General features: G+C 47.9%; 1 protein-coding gene across 1 annotated transcript in view; it reads left to right on the top strand.

Moving 5' to 3' along the window:
• Positions 1–384: 384 nt before the first annotated feature.
• Positions 385–17,001, top strand: part of LOC144732752 (uncharacterized) — a 270,676-nt gene continuing 254,059 nt past the window's right edge. The window contains exon 1 of the mRNA XM_078614329.1: positions 385–852. The gene's annotated coding sequence lies outside the window, so the exon portion shown is untranslated. The remainder of the gene's footprint in view (positions 853–17,001) is intronic.

The following is a 17,001-nucleotide window of genomic DNA, read 5'->3' as shown; positions in this document are numbered from 1 at the left end:
GGTTAGTGATGCTAATGTGAGAGATTAGCGTGTTCATGTGAGAGATTCGCGTGTTCACGTGAGAGATTAGCGTGTTAATGTGAGAGATTAGCACCCTCGTGGCAATATGTTACACGCGCATCACCAGCTACTCATTTGAGGCCGTGAGCAGGAATGAAATTCAGGTCGCCGGGTTCGTAGCGCGGCGCACTAACCGCTGCGCCACCGCTCTCCACTTGATTATATGCGCACGTGCAAACACACACACACACGTGTGTAGAAGCTTACTCAGATGCACATACTTCCATGGCCACTCAGCCGCACACATACACGTGGCCACGCGTGCTAATTAACGCACGTACAATAGGGCAAACCTCACAAGCACCCACACCGATGGTTCTATGCACTCTCAAGCAATCCCACGCAAATGAGGCGGCGTAACGTAGCTGTACGCACAAACACGCATTCGTCCTCCGCGTCAATAATCACAACTCCGCGCGCACTTTCAGGACGAAACGCACGGACACACCGAACGTCTACACACGTCCGCTGAAGGCCGGGTGAACATACAACGTTGAAGAATACGCAGGCAGGCACGTAGGCAGGCACGAGAGGTATGTACACATTTCTTGATGTCAGGACATTATTCATATTTCGATCCGTATGGAAGAAGCCTTAATGACCTGGACGGGGCGGCGGGCAGGGTGCATTGCTCGATCAGAGCCACTCGGGGCACAGTTGACTCGCCTGCTCACAGCGGGCTGAGCTGCCGGGATGATACCAGCGTGCCCTTCGTGATTCCGAGTTGAAGTCCCAGCTGGAATTTCTCTCCGTTCCCGTCATCTCTCCCGGCACAAGGAGCAGCACCGCGTGGTGAGACAGCACAACTCCACGGGGGAGTCAGCAGTGAGTGGTCTATCCGGACTGATTCACGTCATAGGAATGTGGAATTTCCATCACCTACTCGGAATCAATTGCGGAGATAAAGCAATCATTATGCTTTGAGTTGAGCTTCACTTTTCAACATTATACTTTGAGTCGTATTTAATTGCGTACTGGCATTTGTCTGTGTTGTACAGTGACCTTTCAATTATCCCACCTGGATTAAACAAAACACGGGTAAAATATTTAATTTCATTTATTAGGTGTAACCCTATGAGCAATGCGGCTCTTGACTTGGGTACAACCGCAATAAAACATAAACATGACAAAATAAACATCTTATAGTGACTACACGCAACAGAAAAATCCTGGAAAAAACAGCAAAGTCTTCCAGAAAAAAACACCGCATTTCAACGCTGTGTGCAAAAAACCCCAGTGGGATGCAAGTCAAACAATAACAACCATAAGACAATGTAGATTAAAGTTATCAGGCTAACTCTGTACGACAACAAACAAACATGGCTAAACCAAAACGTTCTAAAAATCACCAAACTAAAGCTATATAAACAATGTAACAGTGATTGTATATGTAAATAATTTGTTATCATGAGTTCGTATCTAGTTGGGAGTCGGCTCTGCTCAGAATCATCCCTCTGGGTTAATAAAATATATTCCTACAGAGGTACTGGTCCCTGTCACATGCATGCGGAATTTCTACCACTAACTGTGGAGTCACAGCACAGATGATCATTGTTCAACGTCGACCTTTTGAAGGTAGTATTTAAATACCCGCGATGTTTACAAACGGCATCTGCAGTTACGTACTTCCCTATTACGTGGTTTTTAACCTTGGATAAAGTAGATTACTCATTTTTCAATCAATTTCTTTGCAGCTCTTAATCCATTTCGCACATAATTGGATAGGTTGTGGGTAATTTTAGTTTATATTCCATTGCATTATTGCTTCGTTAGTGGCGATACACAATAAATAAAAGGTCAAGTGAAATTTAAATCGGCTTTCTTATGCGACTGAGAGGGCAATAAGTTGTTGATATTGTGGCCTCACTGCTCATTTCAGGGTAATTTCATAGGCTACTTGTTTTTAATCCAGATGTTTACGTGTGTACTTGCTTGCTGAGTTTTTTCACTGATGTCGGTGGGCAATTTAATCGTTTATTAGAGATTAATATCTCTCAGTTATTTCCATTACTACACAGGGTGTTTTAGAAGGATGGACCCAATTTCAAAACAGTATCTTTCACGATGGCAACATGCTACAATTACACAAATAGTTACAAACAGTTTAATGAGTTATCACGTTTTACTAACCATTTTATAAATGCTCTATGTGCCCTCCACCTGCTGTACGGACAACATCGAGACAATAGTTGAATTTGGCCCAAACGCCTCTCAAAGTGTCTTCTTTCACTGAAGTCACCGCTACCGTGATTCTGTTTTTGAGGTCATCCGGATTAGTCGCTGATGGTGGCACAAAAACACCGTCTTTGACGTATCCCCACAAGAAACAGTCGCAGGTTGTGGTGATGTCTGGGGATCTTGGGGGCGAGGAGTGTAGCGCCAAGTCTTGGGATCCCGTGCGACATATCCAACGTTGACGCAGCGTGCCTTGCGAGTGACTGATGCTAGTCGCTGTTTGTGCGCAGGCAGAGGCATCCTTGGCTAATCATTTGAAACTCTTTCAAGTGGTAAGAGTTTCATTCATGGGCGGTTCGTGGTTGCAGAGATATAGCGATTTCAAATCGGGTCCATCTTATTTAAACACGCTGTATACAGTTTAATTTGCACCATACATAACACAAATGATCATAACGTAAACATTCCAGTCAGGCGTGTTGGCGTGTCAGGAGGCGTGCTCTTAGTAAGCACGTCTTTTTAGGCCTTCAGTAGTCCCGGATGAACGGAGGTTAGGAACCCCGATACTCATCGCTACTTAAAACTAAACTATAAACTTTAATTCTGCACCACCAAGAATGAAAAAACGAACACACTACCACTCCTGCGTGTTTTTGACAAATATCCTCCCTCCCTATTGCCTCAACAGACTGTTGGGCCACGTGCTGCTAGCGAGCACCACGCCCGGCCGCCTTTGTTGCCCTAGTGGCGATGTCTACACACCCCACCAGGAACAGTACTCATTTGAGGCTAAGTCTACCTAGGTGAAGCCCAGGACCGGTTCAGATAATGGTCACCGATGTTGGCCGTGAGCGGAAATCGATCTCGGGTCACCGGGTTCGTAGCGCAGCGTCGCGCTAACTGCTTCACTCCAGTTCCCCAAAGACAAAGATCCCCCATATAGCCTTAACAGACTGTTGGGGCAAGTGCTATTGGCGAGCACCTATGAAGGCCGGCACAGCACACGAGGGGGTGGGTGGCCAACACCACGCCTGGCCACCTTTGTCTCCCCAGTGGCGATTTTTATACATCGGACCAGGTATTCATTTGAGGCTGAGTCGACTTAGGAGAGGCCCAGCACCGGTTCATATGATGGTCACCGATGTTGGCCGTGAGCGGAATTCGAACTTGGGTCACAGGGCTCATAGCGCAGCGTGCAGATCGCTTCACTGCCGCTCCCCACGCACATTCACACAGACACGTACGCTCACTCACATCTACGACAGACTGCTGCATATTAGCTGTTTTTTTGGTACCAGATAGAACACAGCTATGTTCTCGTACCGTGTTACGGGGATGTTTATATCAAGGTCTTTCTTGAAAAATACATTTTTTCGGCTGATTGCCTTGTTGGAAAGAGAAGCGATTTTGCTCAGTCCTCGGCAAAACCAAAAACAGTGTGCACGGAACTCTTTCTGCAAGGTCAGAACGGAAAGAGACCTCGGAGTAATTTCTCCATCTCGCACCCACAGACCAAGTTGCCTTCCTCCGTGGGCTCCAGATGTGTGTGTGTGTAACCAATTTAGTCTCCGAAATTGTCACAGTTCACAAATGCATTGACACCTGCCCATTTCTAAGTTGCCTGAACGATGCCAAATAAAACTCAAACACCATTTGTTTATTGATACTCATTTGCATGCAAGACACATTTATTTATGTGTCCGTTCAAACTAAACCATATAATGTATTTTTTCAGCCGTGTGTCTGTGTCTGTGCCAGCCGGTTTTGTGAATATTTTTTTTCTTTCACTTTTTCCACCGACCGCCTCAATACACGCCGTTATCCTGTCATCTGGAAATGCCATCGCCTCTGCTAGTTTTGCACAAAGCGTTGGTGTACGGTGCTTTTTCTGGAAGACTTTGCAGTTTTTTCCTGGATTTTTCTGTTTGCGCATAGTCACTTTAAGATGTTTTCTTGTTCATGTTTTTGCTTTTTGTTTGTTGCGGTTGCACCCGATTCAAGAGCCGAATGGCTCACAGGGCTATACCAAATAAACTGAAACTGAAAATCTGAAACTATAACTCGTGGATTTCAGGGCTGCGCTTTGGGCGGCTGCCCACTGCGCTCTACCCGCTTGTGTTTTTTTTCGTGTCAGGAGCTGGCACGTGGCTCTCACGAACTCCCCACCAGTCACCGTTGTTAAAGGAGGCCACCGGCTAGACGGCGAACCTTGAGGTGATCAGTTGCCTGTGCACCAGTTGTCACGTGTCCCAGTGCGGCCAGTTTCTCTCCAGTATGCGAGGCTTGCTTCATTGGCGTCTTATCGGACCGGTGGCTGAGCGGGAGAGCTGAGCTGCTTGGAAATCAGGTTGCAAGTTCAAATGCTGTTTTGGGGGTTGACTCAGCCCATCATCCCACTGGGGTCGAAAAAATCAGCACCACTTCATTGCAAAGTCATCAGTGGTTGTTCTGTGGAGCGACTCGCTCCTCCTCCCGTCAGCTTCCTCAATGCTCATCTGAGCAACAAATTACTTTGTCGTTTCTTTTTGCTCCATTTCCTGAATATGTAAGCAAGTTTCGAGGTTATATTTCCCGTTCGGTAATCGTTGAATTACAAAAGCCATTTTTGGTAAGTCACAAACAATAACACTATGTAGCACAATTTTTGTTCCTGGGTAGTAAGTGTTATTTCATAATTGCTTATGCCTAAAAAGTCTAGAAAATGGCTGTTATTCTCCACAAACTTTGCTTTTGTGACCAGGACAGTGATATTTTTAAATTAACCTATATTCAATGACGAAACGGGCTAATTTATGTCTTTTCGTTCACATAAAATCAGAAAAAACAACATATGAATCAAAATTAACATGTTTTTATACTACATTTATACAAAATTTACTACAAAAGATTTCGAAGTGAGTAGTTTTTCGAGATTCACGATTATGCTGTAAAATACTTTGACGAATCAGCCCTCAAATGTAGTCTCATATCATGTTCTCGTTATACTGTCCTTGGTAGCGGTAGTCCAGTATATCCTGGTGAAAGCACTCGCCCTGCTCCTCCGAGTACGCTCCCATGTTCTCCTTGAAAATATCAAGATGAGTGACGCAGTGCCACAGCCGCAGTGGTATTCACTGCGTCTGTGTCACGCGGTGCCACAGACGCAGTGGTTTTCACTGCGGATGTGTCACGCGGTGCCACAGACGCAGTGGTATTCACTGCGGATGTGTCACGCGGTGCCACAGACGCAGTGGTATTCACTGCGTCTGTGTCACGCGGTGCCACAGACAGTGGTATTCACTGCGGATGTGTCACGCGGTGCCACAAACGCAGTGGTATTCACTGCAGATGTGTCACGCGGTGCCACAGACGCAGTGGTATTCACTGCAGATGTGTCACGCGGTGCCACAGACGCAGTGGTATTCACTGCGGATGTGTCACACGGTGCCACAGACGCAGTGGTATTCACTGCGGATGTGTCACGCGGTGCCACAGACGCAGTGGTATTCACTGCGGATGTGTCACGCGGTGCCACAGACGCAGTGGTATTCACTGCGGATGTGTCACACGGTGCCACAGACGCAGTGGTATTCACTGCGGATGTGTCACGCGGTGCCACAGACGCAGTGGTATTCACTGCGGATGTGTCACGCGGTGCCACAGACGCAGTGGTATTCACTGCGGATGTGTCACGCGGTGCCACAGACGCAGTGGTATTCACTGCGGATGTGTCACGCGGTGCCACAGACGCAGTGGTATTCACTGCGGATGTGTCACGCGGTGCCACAGACGCAGTGGTGTTCACTGCGGATGTGTCAAGTAGCCTGGTGCTGTGGACCAGGCTACTTGGCGCCCTCGCCAGCACAGCCCAGCAGGGGCGGTCGGACAGCAACCCCATTGGGTGGATGTCGTCAAAGATTTAACACGTGGTACTCAGATTGTAAATGTTGTGAAATTACTCTCTAACACACCGGTGTGCTGTACTAGTAACGAATTGGCCACGTTATGTTTACGTGACAAACCTTACTAGTTGGCTGTGTCGGGTGGTGGCCGGTTTAACGACACGTTTATATTTTTACGCGATCTAACTCAACAAAAGAAACCTATATTATGGCGCCAACGATGTTTTGGGACTTGCTCAGAGTAAATGTAATCATCCTGTCCCATTCCTCGCCTGTGAGGCCTCCGGTACACACAGCATTCACCCGCACGCGTGCAAACGCGTCGTGTAGATCCTTACCCGATAAACGGCACAGTTTACTGAATATGTACATTACCTAAATTAACAAAGATAAAGGGACCCCCCCCATACCCCCCCCCCCCCCACATATAGCCTACAGAGCCTGTTGAGGCAAGAACTGATCGCAAACGAGGGTTGCGAACCCTCCAGGACTGGCAAGGAGTCTCTACCACCATCGGCACGACCTCCTACTGACTATTGAAAGAAATTCGGTGAGATTTTAATCATAGGATATTTTAAGAAAATAAATTAATAATACTGAAACATCTCTCGTAATAGCTTCAGTCAGTGTTGGCAACCCTATAGGGGAACACTTATAGCGAACACCGATTAAAGCCAGACGTGGCACGCGAGGGGATGATGGTGTGGCAGGTACCACGCTCACCCGCGTTTGATTCCCCAGTGATGATGTTCGCAAACTACACCCGGTGCTAATCTAAGACTGAGTTGACCTCGGCCTGTATGTTGAACTTCCTTTGCACAGTACGTAGTCAACCGTGCTAATCGGAGGTGCGTGGGAAGGACAAGAAACTCAACAGAAAAAAAGCAGTTCTAGAAGAAAGGAATTTTTAATCTAGGGGATTTAAAAGAGCATAGCTCCAGTGGCTTCCTAATATCGGAAGGCAGAGCATCCCAGAGGGCCGCAGAAGCTCATCTGAAAGTGTTACGCGATGCGGTGACCGCCTTTGTTCGATCGCCAGCCAAAAGGCGCTGCTGCTGCTGCAAGGATGTGCGGAGTTCACGCGATGTTGGTTGATGCTCTATACTTTTTAGGCATAAGCAATTACGAAATAACACTTACTACCTAGGAACAAAAATGGTGTTACATCGTGTAATTGCTGCGACGAATGTTGGAATTTAAATGGCTATTCAGGCGTAGATCATGTACGTTGGAGATTAAACAGATGTTATAGCTGTGGTCAGTGGATACTGGAGATCGTGAGGATAGTTGTGATAATAAATACTCGATGCTTCACTGCGCCGCTACTTTTTCACGGTTGTGAATTTTATTCGGAAGTTCATTTGGTAGAGAACAACACCGCCTTTCCTTTCCGCGCGCGTGCATAACGTCGCTGACTCGGCAACTTTTTAACGGTTGTGATATTGGTAAAGGAAACGTATTTTTTTTGCTGAATGGGAAATAAAGTCCGGGAAGCTTTGACCAGGAGTCAAAAAGCAATATCTGCATGCAAAAAAACGTGATGATGTACAGACATTTACATGTATATAAAGTGTTAACACACAGGGACACATATCTCTACATGCGTAGTATACACACAATACTCTATATGTATACAGAAACAATAATTTAACACATAGGCTTTCGCGAGAAATATTGTTATTCATAAATTATTTAGTATATTTTTGTATCAGAATGCATAAGTAAGTGAAATGTGTTATACCCCCTCCAACAGACACAGGCACGAATACAGTTGTCGTGTGAACAAACGTGCCGATTTGTTTCTGATTCGGCAGCACCACCGCTGAGTTGTAGAGGACATTCAACAAATTTTCTTCAATTGTTCAATGCACCAATTGGGTAAAGCTGTTAAATGTGTGTGGATCGCTGCCCAACAGCAACACCGGTGCTGCTGAGGTAGTCATACATAAGATCAGGGTGACGTGGTGGCGAGATGTTAACTACCTTGACTGGTATACAGGAGGTCATGGGTTCAATCACGACCCTGGCGCCTGCTGTATATTTGGAGTTTGCGTGTCTCTCTCCCTCCACATTTTGAATCAACATCACGCGTTTAGAGAATGTGACTGCTGTAAATTCCCACGTGATAAGCCACTTCGTTGAGCTCTCGGTTGTGGGCAGGTCGTCTCTGAAAAAGAGCTGCATAGCTCAGTGGGCCTTACCTGGTAAAACAATTAGTTCAATTTTAGTTTAGGTCGTTTGTTCACGTGGCAACTTGACTGCTTGTCTGTGTTGGGTGGAGGAGGGTGTACGACACACGTTTAATTTATGCCATCTGACCCAAAATGATTTTCCATTTTATTTTTTCATCAACTCCACTGACAACAAAAAAAAAACGCTCTTTGGCAGCAGTTCACTTTGTTTCTATTCTCGCGCGTGGCAATGCGTCCGGGAGAAAAATCGCAGAGTGTCGATGTCTGCTCGCCACAACGAGACGGCTTCAGGCTCGAGTGGTTTTGCCATTCGTCCTCCATTGAAGGAGCGCTAGACCACGGCGGTTTACGTTAAGGTCCATAGTTTAAACTGCGTGGTCACACTCGCACTAGTCTGGCTTGCCTTCAACGTGTCCCTTTGGGTTCCATTGTGTCTTCTATGTATCTCTTTGTGTCTCTATATAACACATTCCTGCGGAGGGCGCTGGTAGGAACGTTGGGTTGCTCGGTCAATGGCCAGGGTCAACGGCGGCATGGTGTATTCCGCAAATATGGCCGACTGTGAGGGCGGGCACAAGCCGGCGTGAGTAGGTTAAACGTTGAGTTTTATAAGGGCACCACGGGGTGACCAGCCCCTCCCCACCGAGCCCCACCCCCCACCCAGCCCCACCCTCCCCACCCTCCCCTCCCCACCCAGCCCCTCCTCACGTTCCCCTCTCCACCCAGCCCCACCCCTCCCATTTTTGGATGCAGGACGGACGGACACAATAATCCCCTGTGGGCTGGTGGAACCAAGTGGTTCCTACCAGTATCACTGGGTGTATCTATGTATCTCTGCGTCTTAATGGGTTTACCATATAGTCCATAGTTTGGGCTGCGTGGCCACAATCGCGCCAATCTAGGTTGTCTTAAATTTCCATTCATGAAGGAGGCCTGTTGATGTTCTGATGCTATTGATGGTTGCACCACCAGTGTCTTTGTGGAGGAGGAATGTCGAAGCCAGGAGGTGCGATGCTTGGGTCTCAAATGAGGTCTTCATTCTGGATGTCCACGTTGCTTCGCTCAGTTCGCCAGCGTTCTTCCAGATCTGTGCGAGATTCGGGGATGGTGACAGCACGATCCCAGAAGGGGTATCGGTACCTGAGTCGTTGATTTAGGAACATTGTTGAGGTCCTGGTGGTTGTCGCTGGCAAGAAAACGTGTAAGCTTCCTTGCAGTGTGGCACACTGTCTCTGCCGATATTTGGTGGCAGAATGTTCATCAGAACAAGGAGCCCAGGGGGTTGGTGTCGGTCTCGGTCCTCCGGTAATGACGCGCATCGCTTTACTTAATTGTGCATCGAGCGGTTTTGCGCACGAGCTCCCAGACCAGGCCGGAGCACACTGCTCTCTAACACTGAGTAGTTCAATGAGAGGGTGGCAGTTCGCAGAAGAGAGGCACCAGCTGGTAGTACCTGCCAGTTTACGTCATGATAATCTGTCACGGGAGGCATCGTTGTGAGTGAGCACGCAGGCTGGGATAGCTGGGTGCCCGCAATACTTCCATGGATACTACTGGACGTCAGTGAAAGACTGCTGGACATCTGTGAAAAAGAGCTTCATAGCTCATCATATTTTTCGAGGAAAGATTAAAGATTCTGATTGTGATGAGGCAAATTGCCTCCAAAGTCCAAGGCTTGTAGAGAACTGATAGCGTTAGGTACCCTGCGGAGTAAGCAAATGTTAACACGTTCAGGATATTATGAGAGAGATGTGAAAACATTAACAGGACGGTTAATTTCACTAAACGATGCTAACCTGGTGTGGCCTTTCTAATGCTAGAGTCTGGGTAATTCTCCAAGGTGGATAAAAGTCCTCCATAAGCACCGTGGGCCTTCACGTGCAGCTGATGTAGTGTGCCGTGCACCATACTGGTATTGTGTGAAGCAAAGCCTTGATTCAGCAGTGGTGGTGCGGTTACTTCTTAAAAAATTGCAATTAGTCCCTGATTAACAAATCACTCGACATTTCAAAAGCACATTCGTATTAATTGATGTAACGTCGTACGTGCTTTGGTATTACGATTGCTTTTTTTTACAATTAACATTGAGTCAAACCTTGGAAAGAACCGCACGAGATGCACACACATCGCACCGACAATACAATTCCGAGTACAGTCAAGGAAATTCGCTGTACATGCATGCACACAAGTCATTTTCATCATCATCAGCCAAGATCTGTCCACTGCTGGATCAAGGCCTCCCTAAGTATCTGTTGTCCTTCCCGCATTGCATAAATCCACTCGGCACCTGTGCAAAAGAACTCACGGACACCGGTTGTGAAAAACATCACGCAGAAGACCTCTGGGTTTGGTCTTCCACGAAGCTCATGGTCCATCCTAAACCGCATCCACTGCACAAACCATGGCAGATGATGCAGATACCTGATGATGCACAAATAGAAAGTTAAAAGCCCCGATCCACAGATATGAAGGAGACATCGCAGCGATACATTCCGCTGCACCTGATGTGGTTGTCTGGCTTATATGTATGTATATGTATGTGTGTATGTTGAACTTCTTTCGCAATGTACGTAGCTAAACATTTTAATTGGAGGTACGGACGAAGGACAACAAACTAAACACAAAAATCAGTTATGAAGGAATACGTGTTCAATAGATTATTTTAAAGTGCATAGCTCTAGCAGCTTCCGCATATCGGAAGGAAGAGCGTTCCAGACGGCCGCCGCAGAAGCGCATATGAAAGCGTGCGATGCAGTGACCGTCTTTGTTCGATAGAGCTGAGTTTAGATTTTCCCAACTTCATATTGAGGCCAATAGCGCAGGGTTCAATATTACCTTCTTCCAGCATCTCCTTGTACTCTCGTTCATTCCCATTGGACGTTATAATGCCTCTCCATGTCATCAGCAAATCTCAGATGGTTAATGTTTACTCCATTAATATTGATGCTTTATTTTCATCAATCCAATGTTCATGTCACCATCTTCCAATCTTGCTGTGAATAACTTTGGTGAAATGTGTCACCTTTTAATACATGTTTTGGTACTTTTTTTACATGCAATCTCAATGTGGCTGTTCCTTGTTTGTAATAGTTTTCATTATTTGTAAAAAAAAAAAAATCTAGAACTTGTTTCATGAGAGCTTTGATAGCCGCGGTGGTGGCTAGGCACATGTCCTGTGATGCAACACTGTGGAGGCAGCGAGGGTTGGTGGATCACCGCTCAAATGTCGTGAAACTCCCTGCCCGTGTGTGTCATCTGTCCTCTCTGTTTGGGATAAGGTGTTCCTCCCTCGCTTACGTGGGATCTTCTCCCGGCACCCCTGCTTCCTCCCACATATGAACAATCATTGATTGGCCGATTACAGCTTAATATGTAGAGGGCTACAGAGAGTGGGCAATTGTTGGTGCCAACTCATCGTGTGGCTGCTGCCTTTCCCGCTTGACTGGTTCCTTGTTGCGCCTCTGAGTCGTTCTCTCTCTACGAGAGCGAGTGAGCGAACACTCTGTGTAGCGTTACACGTTAAAATGTATTCATATATTTGTGCTCAGCCAACTGTATTTCTTTTTAACGGGATCAGTTTTAATTTCCTTTTAAAGACAAGTAATGAGAAAAAGCAATCAACACTTGCATGCGGAGTAACAGAAATCTGAATACGCGCCGACAAATGTAAAATCATATTATTGGACTCTTTCCAGCCCTTTTCTAATCTGTTTGCTGCACAACAATTATAATAATTATTATAACGCAGTGCATTAGGCATTCGTGCCAATGTGTTGGCGCAGGGCTATCACCAAGTCGCCGCTGTGTATCGCAGACGAACGGGAGGGGGCGATGTTGCTCCGTGTAATCGCAATTGAGTACATTTTTCGGTGTCATTTTAGAAATATTGACAATTTGGACCATAACGCCGGCATATTTGCGCGTTGTCACGGGATCTCCAGCGTCGGCTGCTAAACAGACGCCGCATTACACATCCCATGGTGAGTACGCCGGTAGTCATAACCAGGGCGGCATGCCGGAATCGAACCAGTGAACCTCCACAAGGAGTGGCGAATTCGCTGCCGCTGAGCCACGTGACCCGCTGCCTCAATGCACTGCCTGTAATGTGCTGCGCCTCAGCACTGTGGTCTACTTGAGGGTATATCGAAGAAACAAGCGCAGATTAGAGGTCTAGCCGGAATCAATTGTGCGCAGTGGAGGAGCACTAGGTCTTTAGATTTAAACGCGGGGCTGCTTAACCCTTCCCCGTTGCGAGACTTCTGCATGCTTCTGCAGGGTGGGTGGTGTGCCGTTCACCGCTGAATCTCGGAACGCGCGAGCGACTCAACGCTAATTTTAATTAGAGAGGCATAGTGCTGCTGTTTTTAAATACGTCGTTACGCACCGCAGAGAACCGTAGCGACACGACCGTCGCACTCTATGATACCTGGCGCCAAACTGTGGCACACATGCCCTGCCTGCGTGGCCATCTCCTTCAGATTCCAAATGGAAACGGGTTAACGCGTCGTTTTTTGGGGGTTTAGGCCACCACGAAATGGATGTGGCCCAATTTGTGTCATTAAGACCGTCCACCACCCGACGTAGCAAATCAAATCAAATGTTTACGCGCACAAGCGTGAAACACTCCCAATTATCACTGTTTCGGCTCGCCGGTAACGATTCTCGCAGCCCAACGTAGCGATCAGATACGCGATGCCGCTCCTGCCACCAGAATAAAAATGCAGGAAGGCTGAGCAAATGGCTTCATCTGCAGGAAGTCGGGGTGCATTTTTATTCCGACTTCTTTGATCTCTGTCCACGGGCTCCAGAGCTGTTGCGAACCACTGATCCAGGGAGCGAGTGATCGGCCACCTGCCATGATCTCGCTGTAACCCCGCCACATTTCCGGCTCCCGTCGGGACCCCCTCCGTAGGCAGCAACTGGCCGTGGACGCTGGGCACTTGGACCCCTGAGGGTCGGGGCGGCGTGCTGGCCCGGCCGTGGGCCCGGCCGAGGGCCTGGCCATGGGCCCTATCATCGTCGCCATGGGCGCCGAGAAACGGTCTCTGTGGGTTGCCCGAGAGAGGCGTGCCGAGCACCTGGACAAACACGGCACACAATGCATTGCGCGATGCACGTTGGCCTCTTGCTGCAAAGAATTCATCCCCACGTCGATAATTACTCGATTTAAGTGCTTTAAAATTACATTATTTAAAAGTGACTCCAAGGGTATGGAGATACAGGTTTATTCACGACATTTTTTTTCTGCCGTTCTTCACCACTGGCGAGATAGTAACTACCTCGCCTGCTGTGCAGAAGAAGGGCAATTACCCAAAACGTCGCTTATTATAGACATCTTTCGTACATTTGGTGTACATGCTCAGTGTGTGTGTGTGAACAACACTGCATCTAATTAAGTGTGTATTCAACAATAGCAATGATACCACCGGCAGGGTGGTCTGCTGTGTATTTGTGTTAATAGAACGCACTCCCACGCGAGGGAGCGAAGGCCAACATCTGGCTCGGCACGCTGCAGCGTCGTTCACTGCGAGTGCCCGGAGCCGTCTCAGACACACTAGTCAATTGCCATGGCAACCACGTGAGGGTTTTTTTTTACATCAGCGGGTTAAAAGTCATTCGCTGCTTAGTTATGAGGGGCGTAAAAAGTTGGAGCCAGAGTCGCCTTTTTGTCATTCCTCCACTTTTTTACGGAATTGCGCTCTTCAGAGAAAATATTTTTTTTACCATTCTCTTACGCGGGGCGGGGGGGGGGTTGGGGTGATTCCACACGAAGGGGTCACCCATTGCTCGTTCCACTCAGCAGGCAGAGCCCAGAGTGGCCAAAGTGTTTGGGTGTTGGTTTCGTGGAGCGCCAGTGGTGTTGACAAGTTTCCGCTCGATCGTGAACAAATATAACAGGTGTTTTTTTTACACGTACCATCAACCACCGCCGCCTTCGGACAGTTCATCACTTCAGCAGCGTTGCTTTAACGCAAGCGCACTTTGGACTGGTTTTGACGCTCCGCGTCTCGTTAGCGGCGACAGAGAGGTGGTGACGCGGCCCGGCGGTGGCGCGTCTGCCGCTTTGTTGTGGAGGCTCGCGGTTGGAATCAAGGCAACCGCCCTGGTTAATACCGCCGGCGTAATCATCGCGTTGACGACGCGCCGCCTGCGTCACAGCGGACGTTGAAAGATCCCCATGACGTCGTGCGAAGGATGACGCCACCGCGTGCCACCAGCGTCATCGTACAAATTTTCCAAGTAAAAAAAATTACGAAGATATTGCTCAATTTGGATTATACGTAACAGCAATAATTGCTCCCTCCTGGCAGACTAACGCCCCATGTCACTATTGAAAATGATCATATCCTGGTCTCTTGATTTCTCACCAAGTAAAACAAGATAAACGTGAAATTTGGATTTGCTTTCAGACTTTGCTTGTGTTGAAGCAACGCTGCTGAAATGATGCACTCCCAGAGAGCTGTGTGGCTGATGGGATATGGACACACAACGTTGTTGTGTGTGGGTCACTGAAATGTGACGTGAGGTGCTTTGAATTGTAGATGCATTTAAGAGCCGCGTGAATGCAAAGATGAGTACATTTGTACCGTTGACAGCTGCTGTGTTTCGAGCAGTGTGCCTCAACACAAATGAAGCACACCAGGAGGGGTTCTGACAAGCGTTTTTACATGTAATTCTTTTCAGCATTGACATTTTGGATAATATCAGTTTACACTGTAAATTATCATTGTATATTATCATTGTATGCAATATTTAGCTGTGGGAGGAAAGCGGAGAGCCCAGTCAGGAATCGAACCTAGGCCCTTCTTGCCGTGGGGCACGAGCGTCACCAATATGCCACCCTGCCACACTCCCTTGCGCGATAACAACACACACTGCACCAAATACTAATTGAAAGCTGAGTTCACCTGAAGGAAGCTGTTGTGCAAATTCCGATTGTGACTCCTTCTGCTGGGTCAGCTCATCCTGAAACGAGACGAGATAGATAGTGACAACAGGAATGGCCAGATGTATTGCTGTTGATTGCAGACGCTCACTAGAATCACTTACCCCAGCAGTTTAAAAAGACCAGCGAGGTGATGTGTGTGTGTGTGCATATGGATATCGTGAGTGTGGACATGTGTAGCCCGTATGCCCCGCCACCGCATGCCCAAGCAGCTTCTGTTTGGCCGGATAAAGGGGGCTACACGGGCACGACATGGGCTGGAAAAAAGATGGAGTTAATGCGGTACGGGAGGATGTGGAGCTGAATGGACTAACCGAAGACCGGTACCAGCGGTGTCAAGATCAACCTCTTTGGCGGAGGCTCGAGAAGGACGCTACTGGAGTGCAGAGGAGCGACGCTCAAGACAACGAGCGGAGCGCCGGGCGGGTACAATGGTGCAAGTTGGCACAGTAGGGGGCACAGCTGTTGCATCTGCCAGTCATCTCAGTCAACCCATGGCAGCTGGGTCTGTCCCGTAACCTCCTGTCAGCGAGCATTCGACACTTCGTGTGGCCTCAAAGTGCGCCTGGCCTGGCACAGGCACCGTGGAGACATCACCGCCACTTTGTGGCGAGTGGTGGCTATTGTGGATTTGTATGTCCTGTACGGGTATCAGGAGAGAGACTAATCCCCCAGGTTTGTAGGATGCGGTAGCGCAGTGATTAGCGCACTGACATACGAACCTGGCGGACCAGAATTCGATTCCCGCTCACGACCAATAACATTGGCGGATATTTGAATTGGTCCTAGGCTTCCCCTAGGTCAACTCGGCCTTAAATACGTATATGGTGCGGTGCGTAAAGACATGGTAGACAGAGACCACCGGGTGTGGTGCTGGCCACCCAACCCCGCCATGTGCAGTGCCGGCCTTCAGAGGTGCTGCTCGCGTACAGCTCTTGCCCCAACAGTCTGTAGAGGCCATTGGGCAGTCCCCGACTTACGAACGGGTTCAATTCCTGAGACCCGTTCGTAAATCGGAACACACCAATGTACTGAATTAAAATGCTCATGTGATCAGTAATGTTAACTACCTCGCCTGGTTCACAGGAAGTCGTGGGTTTTATCCCAACGCTGACACCTGCATATTTGGAGTTTCCATTGTCTCCTTGTGGTGACGTGGATTTTTCTCCGGGTCCTTCAGTATTTCCCCCCACATTTAGAATCATGCATTTAGAGTATTTGGCTGCTATCAATGTCCACGTGATAAGCCACTTCGTTGAGCTATCATTTGTGGCCAGGTCGCTTCTTAAAGAGAGCTACATGGCTCAGTGAGCCTTCCCGAGTAAAATACAAGTTGTTTTTTTTAGGCGTGGGGAGGCCCTCACCTAGCAGTGGATCGGCAAAAACCTTCACAAAATATTTACCATAGCTGACTGTCCTATTGCATCACACATGTGTGTATCACATGTGTAGCGTGTGTGTATCATATGCATAGCACAGGGAGAAGGACTGTTGTCCAAAATATCGCCTATTATATACTTCTCATTTAAAGGCCACTGTGTTATTAACGAATGCGCTGAGTTTGTCTTAATGTATTAAACATATTCGTCACCTCGCCGATCGCCTTGCGTCACACGACAACAACCGCCGATTGCCACTAACCGGTGGTGACGTCACCATGGCACTAGTGCCAGACTAGGTACACCGCGAGGGCACGTGAAGTGTGATTGTCTCGCTGCTATCAGGAGATCACAGGACAGATCCAGCA

Source organism: Lampetra planeri, chromosome 44 (genome assembly GCF_965212315.1).
Source record: "Lampetra planeri chromosome 44, kcLamPlan1.2.h2, whole genome shotgun sequence".
Classification (NCBI taxonomy): domain Eukaryota; kingdom Metazoa; phylum Chordata; class Hyperoartia; order Petromyzontiformes; family Petromyzontidae; genus Lampetra; species Lampetra planeri.
Note: the sequence above shows the minus strand (reverse complement) of the source record. Positions and strands in the feature narration are given on the sequence as shown.